We start from the raw sequence: 9,411 nt of genomic DNA, 5'->3' as shown, positions 1-9,411 counted from the left end.
TGTGATTGGCACAGGACAGAGCAGAGTTTAGGGCTGTTGTACATAGGGTCGCTATGAGTCGCAAGCGACTCGACGGCACATAACAACAACAACAACAGCGTGTTAACCAATGGATTGGGGTAAAGAAAATCATACAGTTCTATAGGTGAGATTATGGATTTATTCACCCATATTGCCAGCTATCTGCAACATCTCTAATCTTACTGGTTTTTATCAGTAGTCTTAGACATGCCATGAATTCAGACCTTTTAGTCAAAACAGCACAAGTATTTCAAATTTCCGTTAAAGGAACGGCTCTCTAAAAGAAACAGAAGCCCATTTAATTAAGCTTTGCTCGGCTTCTTAAAAGACACCAGTATTTGTCTAAGTTTTCCTCTCTGGGTATGGTTTTTTGCAGTGATCAAAAATTTCTTTCATGAAATTTTTCAAATAAAGTATTTTATTTATATGATTATATAGATAGGGAATTTTATACAGATGCTTTAGACAGTCCAACTCATTACCAGATCATTTATTTGATTTTAAAATAAATGGTTTTAAAATTTTTCCCATTTAACTTGATCCATATCTTTAGTCGATCAGAGTGACTATAACTCTGAAACATCAAGTTACTCAGTCGTGCTTGTGAAATGCCATTTTTGTTTAGAGTAGTTTTGATGAAAGAAAAAGAAAATAAAATTTACAAATGTTATATACATACACAAAAACAAATAAAATAAAACCCCAGAACTGTCCTTAGGCATATATTACAGGTTAAACACAAGTTCTGGTTCAGTAATGGTTATGAAAAAAATTTCTGAGGTTTAGAAAAACTGTTCTCTAATGTAATGCAGAGGAAATGATATACCACAAAATGTTTTTTTCTGACAAATGAAGCAACTACAGAAAGCTTTTATTTGTTCAAAGTAACCAGTATTATTGATGCAACAAAAAACCAGCCAATAAAAGTCCTCAATAACTCCCCCAATACTACTTCAAAACAAACGTATCAAACTTGCTTTCTGTTAGAATGTAGTTATTCTTCACTAATAAATAAAAACCCAAAACCCAGATTTTACACATGCGTGTGTGCGCGCGCACGCACACACACACACGCAAGCAATTATTTAGCTTCATCTTCTGGCAAGAGTGCCAAGCTAGTCTCGCTTCGTAAAATGCAATTACAATGTGATGACATTTCATGTTTGCTTCTTTTGCGAACACCAAGTCTGCCTCATCTGTATATTTTCATTTCATGAGAAAAAGCAGTTCTCCACTGCCGTCTGTGGTACCAATTATTCGTTCAGGGTCAAGACCTCTGGCAAGCCTCTTGGCTTGTCAGTGGCATCTCTTCTTTGATTTGCTGTCATCAGATTCACTATCAGATGATGATTTTCTTTTTGTGCCATCTTTTTCTTTACCAGCTTTTGGGAATTAAGAAATGCTTCAATCAATTCTGGACAATCTACATTTTCTTCACGTTCCCAAGTTTTGTCAGCATCTCTAAATCCCTTCCACTTGAGGAAATATTCCACGTTTCCGTTCACTACACCTCAGTCCAGCACTTTTCTACCACAAATTTCTCAGGCTCTGCTTCTTCAACTTTTTTACTCTTCCCATTCTGTTTCTTTCCCACTTTTTGCAATGTAGTTTTATTGGAGGCCTTTTTTTTATTGCAGACTTGAAGAGCTATTTATTCACTGCCTCTGAGCTGTTTCAGGTCCCAGTTCCTGGGTCCCGGGTCTGCGGCATCTCCAGCCCTGCACGCCTCTGGCTTGAGCCACATCCAAGGAGTGACCCTCTACCTTTCCAAACAATCCCTTTCCATGGAAGAGTCTTTCCTAGCAACATGTCCAGAGAAAATGAGACGAAGCTTTGCCATCTTTGACTTTAAGGAGCACTCTGGCTGCACTTTTTCTAAGACATAGCTATCAACACTCTGCGTTATGCCGATGACACAACCCTGCTTGCTGAAACTGAGGAGGACCTGAAGCGCTTGCTGCAGAGGGTCAAGGACTGCAGCCTCCAATATGGATTGAGGCTCAATGTCAAGAAGACAAAGATTCTCACCACTTGGCCAATTGGCAGCATCAGGATGGATGGTGAAGAGATTGAGATTGTTCACAGCTTTAGTTTGCTTGGCTCCACAGTCAACACTCTTGGCACCAGTAGCCAGGAAATTAAAAGGCACATTGCCATGGGAAAGTCTGCTGTTAGGGACCTCTCCAAGGTACTGAAGAGCAATGGTGTCTCTCTGGAGACTAAGGTGCATCTGATACAGGCCATGGTCTTTTGCAGTCACTTGTTATGCATCAGAGAGTTGGACAGTGACCAAGGAGGATAGAAAGAGAATTGATGCCTTTGAGCTATGGTGCTGGAGAAGAGTATTCAGAGTACCATGGACTGTTAGGAAAACAAGATTCATCCTGGAGAGGGTTAAACTGGGTGGCTCCCTGGAGGCAAGGATTCTGAGGCTCCGTCTAACATACTTTGGACATGTGACGAGAGACCGGTCCTTGGAGAGGGACATCATGCTTGGGAGGGTGGAGGGATGGCGCAGGAGGGGAAGGCCCTCTATGAGGTGGATTGATTCAGTGACTGGGATAATCGGGATGGGAGTGTTAGAGACAGTGCGATTGGCACAGGACAGAGCAGAGTTTAGGGCTGTTGTACATAGGGTCACTATGAGTCGCAAGCGACTCGATGGCACATAACAACAACAACAACAACAACAACAACATATCTGTTTATTTAACAGTCCATGAGATATTCAGTACTCTCCACACCACAGTTCAAAGGTATTGATCCATACTGTAAGCATATCATAATATGATAGGAACAGAATTTCTTATACTTGAAAACCCGGGATGACAGAGTGGGAGGTATTGTGGAGCTGGGGCAAGGCATGCAGTAGTAGCTGTCTCTGCCAACTGGGGTATGAACTCAGCTTCACTAGGTCACACTGGAAGCCCAACTGGAAATGAGCAGAGCCTAGCTAGACCTGTGTCCCCGCAGGCCATGTGCCAGCACGGTCTAGCAGGCAATGCCCTGTCCTGGCAGTGTTTGAGCAGTCAGAGACCCAGAGGCAGGGACCTGCTCTAAAGGTAGGAGCACAAGTGCGGCTCCTGCTGCTTCCCCACCTCCGCTGGCTTCCACCTGTGCCTCCCAGGTTCCCTGGAGCAGCTTGTCTGTTCCAAAGAAGAGAGGAACACTTGGCTGCAGCCAAATCCCTGGTCTCCAAGCTTCCTCCTGGGCCCAGCCTCACTGTCAGATGCAAACAGGGAGCCTGGCCCAGCAGAGAGCTAAGGACAGGTGGTAAAGGAGAGAGAGAGAGAGAGAGAGAGAGAGACTTCCTCAGAAACATCAGAGGATCTGTTGCCTCTAACACAGAGCAGGTTAGAAGGAAAGAGCATTCTACAGTGAGAAAGAGCTCTTGCAAAATCAAAAGGAAAACTAATAATTTACTAGAAAGCAGAGATTTCCCAGTTGTGCAGCAATGACTGGAACAATGACTTGAAAAAGGGAAGTGGACCGATAACCACAGAAAGCTCTGGGGCCTGGCAGGTTGGCTGCTGACCAAGCGGTGACACGCTCAGCATCTGTGCAGAAGGACCAATGCTGTGTCCCTGGGGGACAGCTCTGCCTGTCACATGAGTCAACCTTCAGCTGGACATCCCCTAACAAACAGCTTGCTTCTTAGGCTGTAACTTCACAGGAGGGTCCTGTCCATGTTCCTCCCACAGAACAGCTGGGAGCTCTGTACGATCTGCTTTTGGAGCTTCTATGGTTAACAACACAACACACAGTGCACTATGCGACAGGGTCCTTTTAGCCACAACCACAGCTGTTCAGAACTCAGGCCTCCACCACCCCAGACCAGCGTGGCCACCAGGGGGAGGCAGACACTACGTGCAGATGATGGAGAGGCACCGAGTGTCCTCCATACTCTTCCTCACCCTGTCCTGACAGCAAGCCTGTGGAGTGGTACTGCTTTTAGCACCCTTTTTGTTGTTGTTGGTGGTTGTGTGCTGTTGCATCAGAACCAGCCCATAGCTGACCCCCTAGTGGGCTCTCAGAGGCATGGGACGAGACTGCCCATCTCACTTCTGCAGAGCAACTGAAGACCTGAAGCACTTGCTCCAGAAGGTCAAGGACTGCAGCCTTAAATATTAATTGAAGCTCAGCATCAAGAAAACAAAGGATTCTCACCACTGGGCTATTGGCATCATCATGATAGACGGTGAAGAGACTGAGATTGTTAACAACTTCATTTTGCTTGACTCCACAATCAACACTCTTGGTACCAGCAGCCAGGAAATTAAAAGACAAATTGCATTGAAAATCTGCTATCAGGGACCTCTCCTAGGTACTGAAGAGCAATGATGTAAGTCTGGAGACTAAGGTTCGCCTGATCCAGGCCACGATCTTCGCAATTACTTGCTACGTGTCAGAAAGCTAGATGACTAGGGATGATAGAAGGAGAATTGAAGCCTCTGAGCTGTGGTGCTGGAGAAGAGTATTGAATATACCATGGACTGCTAGGAGAACAAACAGGTTTGTCCTAGAGAGGGTGAGGCCAGGCTTCTCCTTGGAGGCAAGGATTCTGAAGCTTCATCTGACAGACAGACTTTGGGCATATTACAAGGAGGGACCTGTCCTTGGAGAGGGACATCATGCTTGGGAGGGTGGAGGGACAGCGCAAGAGAGGAAACCCCTGGATAAGATGGGTTGATTCTGTGGCTAGGGTAATGGGGGTAGGTGTGTTAGAGATGATGAAATTGGCTCAGGATAGAGAAGAGTTCAGGGCTGTTGTACGTAAGGTCACTATGCATCGCAAAGGCCTTGACAGCACATAACAACCATCCCCTTTGGGATTGTAGAGCAGCCTCTTTTCATGAGGCCCCCAGCTCACAGTGGCCATCGTGTGCCACCAATACAGCTGTGGCTGTCTCTGTTCACTGCTGTAGCTCCTGTCAGCCCTCCTCATAACAGGCCTGTGACAAAAGTATGAGGAGGGATGGGATCTCTCCATCCTTGCACCAATGGAATGTTCTGGATGCACTTCTCCTGGACAGACTTGCTATTCTTACAGCCCATGGTTTACTCCAGAATTCTCACCAATGCCACAACCAAAAGCATCAGTTCTACAGCTCTATCACCATCAGCTTTCACAGGCAAAAACACCTCGCACAGGAAAGTGAAAATACCATAGCCTGGGCGGTTTACTCCTTAATCTTCAAAGGGACATACTTGCACTTTAGAACTTTAAAGTGATCTTTTGAAGTTGACCTGTGTAATTCTGTGTACTGTTTGAGTTCTGGCTGCTGGCAACCATGGGCACTGCTGGTAGAGCCAGGAAATGGAATCCTTGACAACTTTAATCTTTTCGCCACTTACCATGATATTGCCTATTATGGCCAGTTGTGAGGATTTTTATTTTCTTTATATTAAAGTGTAATCCATAAGAAACCCTGGTGGTATAGTTCATGAGGTATCAGGCTTAACCAGAAACTGGCAGCTCCTTTCTCTAGCCAATCCATGGGGGGTGTGGTGGTGGTTTGGTTTTAGTCCATTCAAAAGGTGTCATCTTCAATCTTCATCAGTAAATACTTCTTCTTCAGTCTTAGCAAGCAAAGCTTTGTCATTTACGTATTACAAGTTGTTAGTTTTTCCTCCATTCTTCATATAGTCCCTCGTCTCATCATTCATTCATCATACACATTAACGACGTATGGTGAATGGATACAATCCGGTGTGTACCCTTCCTGATTTTCAATCACACGATGTCCTCTTGTTCTGTTGAAACAGCAGTTTCTTGGTCTAAGTACAGATTTGAGCACCATGAAGTGTTTTGGATTTCCATCCTTTGTAATGTTTTCCATGATTTGTTAGGCTCACATGGTCAAATGGCCTCTGTATAGTCAATAAAACAACTTTCTGGTATTGTCTGCCTTCAGCCAAGTTCCATTTGATGTCAGCAAGGATTCTAGATCCTCTTTTGAATTTCTAGAAGTTCCCTGTTAATGTGATGCTACAACTATTTTAAAATTATTGTTAGTAAGATTTTCTTTTCACGTGATAATGACATTTTTGGAGAATTTCCAGTGTCTCGGATGGGTCTCATTGAGTCTTCCAAGTCCTCGTCTTCACAGGTGATGAAACGAAGACACACATCGGAGAAGCCTCCAAACCTCCAGGCAGGAAGTGTGGGTCTGCAGGCTACGAGCCCTACCTCCTAAGCCCTTGGCCACTGCATTACTGTACCTTTCAAAGGGCAAGTTCAGCATCTAACTAGATTTCCAGAACATGAGAGGAGAGAACACATCACAGAAAAACTGTAAGAAAATCTCTGGCCTAGCCTGATTTTGGCCTCCCCTCCCCAGAACACAGCTATGGAATGAAAAAATGTGGAAGCTGTGGCATACTTTCCCATGACCTGCGGAACCAAACAGCACCCTTTAATCCTGTCACACCAAGTTCAGGCTTAACAAAAGTCCCCTAGGATTTAGAGAAAGGCCTCAGAACCCCCAAGAGGGAATCACAAGGCATGCAGTGTGTCCTTTTGGCCTCAGGGCCCTGCACAAGGAAGCTCCCCTACACCAGGGAAGGCCATGATACTTGGAGATGCCCATGGACTTCTAGAACCAGCAGAGAAGACTTTTCCCTTGGGTTGGCTCCTTGAATTTGAACTTGTAACTTGATAGGCTGGGAGTAATTGTGTTTGTGCAGCATGTGTGATAGCAACATTGGGGGACTAAGACGGCCTCCTAGAACAGAACGAGATTTGGATTGAAAGGGCTGACAAAGGACCCAAGATGGGCTCAATGAGAAGGCCTACGTTAAGACTTATTGTTGAGAATAGCCAAAGCACCAGGACAATGAAAAGATCCTGAATATTTCCAGAGAAAGAAAAAAAGATCAGACAGTGCCCGTGTCTCAACTTCCAGCCAAACAACAGACAGGCCTCTAAGGTGAACAGTAACACCAGGCAGGTACACAGTCCTTAGAACAGTCAACCATATGTGATCAAAAGGACAGCATCTGCTTGGAGGTCAAGCTCAGAATGCAGGACGGAGCAGGATGGATGGAAACAGGAAACACAGGGAGGGGTGGGGCAGAGTGCTGTCTCTGTGAGGATTGCAGTCAGTGTCACAAAATAAGCAGTGGGGGAAAAACGGGATCTGTAAGTCTTCACCAAATCACAATAAAAAGTTAAAAAAGAACACAAAGCACAGGTTAGAATTCATGGTGGAAGACTTCTGGGAAAATGGTATAATGTTCTCAAAATTCTGGGTGGAAATGACTCCCAACTCAGCCACTCTCTTGTACCTGGTTACACTTCCCAGCGGAGACCACAGGCCAGTCTGCTTAACTTCCTGTCCCTCATTTTCATGAAATCTGGCTGTGTCCCCCTCGCCTAGGTGAAGAGGGAGAGGGTCGCATGGGATACTGGTCAAGGGAGAGGAGGCAGCCCAGGACATTGGTATGGCTTGCCCCAGGATGACAACTGGACCAGAATCCACAGCCTGAGACAGAGGGCAGGTGTGTGGGGTCACAGGAAAAGAAACTGGGTTACTATACTCGGAGAGTCCTCTGGGGGTACACTGGTGACTGGCTGTGGAAAAAAGAAAGCAAACAAAAACATCAACAATTATTAACTCCAGGAAAAACAGAGTTGTGCAAGAAAGGAACTACAATCCTAGGACACTTTGTCTTTTACTGAGAAGCCATTGATGTGGCTGGAAGGACCTAGGCAGCTCAGTGCCCATCAGACTGGGACAGAGTGGGGTGAACACTGTAGATGGGACCTAACACACCCCAGGACGCCAGAACCAAATGCTCACCCACGTCCAGAGTGCTCTTCTATCAAGATCCCATCTGTCCCTTATACAGAAGGAAACAGTGTATCTTCCTTGCAAAGAGCATCTGGTGTATCAGGTTAGCAGCCTGTCACATTATGTACTGTGTCACCACGGCTCCAGGATGCTAGGAAAGGGACACTTCATGTAGAAAGACCAGTAAACATCAGTTGAAGCATGCTTGTGGCTGAGAGCAGCACAGACTGGAAATGCTGAGAATTAGTGAAAGGTAGGGGGACAGCTTTGTTGTTATTATTTATTAGTGTTGAGAAAAATGATTTAACTTATAAAACAGGACATTTGTATAATTTTGGAAAGATACAAGTTAAAATGAGAAAGTGAACAGAGGCATCACTCTGTGGACCGATGGTCAGTGTCCACACGTCTTCGTTCAGGTGCGTCTCAGGTGTGATGTGCTGCACCAGCTGGCTCAGAAGCTGCAGACAGAGAGCCGGGGTCCTGAGAGGCTCGCTTTGTGATTGGTTGCTGAGTGGTTGAGCTGAGCAATTCCAGGAATGGTACTATTTAAGACAGCTGCTGTGTGCTTGGTGAGTGCACGGTTTCTAGTTTTGGGGGATGGTTGTGGGGCAGGCAGGGTGTGACTAGATCACTCGACATGGCAGAAGGGACTTGGCAGAAGCAAGGAAGGTCATGGGCCTGGAGGTGGGCAGACGAGGGGCCCCTCAGATCAGCCTGTTGGAATACAGGGCTTTTCAGCTGGGGAACGACTTGGCCTCTGTTGCTGGCTTTAAAGATGGATGAAGGGGCTGTGAGCCTTGAGATGTGGGCAGCCTCTCCAAGCTGGGGTCCTCAGTCTGCAGCTACCAGAGAAGCAGAGACCCTGGCGTACAACTGCCAGGATGACCACTGACCACTGGGAGGAGCGAGCAATAGCCCTCCAGAGCTCAAGAAGGGGCCCCGCCTGCCCCGCGTGTGATGCTGCTTTCGTCTGGGGAGATCCTTCTGGACCTCTTGTTCAGGACCATCCAGTACCGGCACCAGCTGTTTTCAGCTCCTGAGCTTGTGGTGTCAGGTAGCGCCATGGACAAACAGAGCTTTCTTAGCTTGGCATTTGAAACGTGTAAGCAGGAAACCAGATGTTTGAGTTCAAGCAAAACAGTGCCTACTACTAAGCTTGAAAAGGTGGGGGGTACAATGGTCCCTGGACCAAGAGCCACGGGATGGACAGGCTGCTGGCCACTGCACATGGGAGCTGAAGGGCAAAGGGCAGGGAATGAGGGGGTTCTGGGGGCTTCCTGGTTCTGTCAGCCGTCAGCTTCCCTGCAAGGCTTTGGTCCATGGTCATGGCAGGCACCGACCCTTGGCTGTCTAACATCTCTCCAGTGGACAAGGGCTGACTGACCACCATCCCTGCAGGCAGCCTGTCCATCAAGGCTTAGAGGTGCAGGGATGGTGGGCAGGTGCCAAGGATGTTTCCCAGCAAGACGTGGTGTGCAGGGAAAGGAGTGCCTGTCAGCAGCCGGGCTGGGGCGTGGAACCCTGCTCACTCCCAGCACACGCAGGCCCTAGACTTCCCACCTGTTCTTTGCCCTGGAGCACAGCTTACAGTCCC

General features: G+C 46.6%; 1 pseudogene; it reads right to left on the bottom strand.

Annotated features, from left to right (window-relative positions):
* The window catches only part of LOC102846557, a 12,962-nt pseudogene extending 3,818 nt beyond the window's left edge, over positions 1–9,144 (bottom strand).
* Between the last annotated feature and the right edge of the window lie 267 nt (positions 9,145–9,411).

The sequence above is a fragment of the Elephantulus edwardii genome, unplaced genomic scaffold (genome assembly GCF_000299155.1).
Source record: "Elephantulus edwardii isolate Elephantulus edwardi_28Jun2011 unplaced genomic scaffold, EleEdw1.0 scaffold00003, whole genome shotgun sequence".
NCBI classification, from domain to species: Eukaryota; Metazoa; Chordata; class Mammalia; order Macroscelidea; family Macroscelididae; genus Elephantulus; species Elephantulus edwardii.
This window is presented reverse-complemented; position numbering and strand designations above follow the sequence as displayed.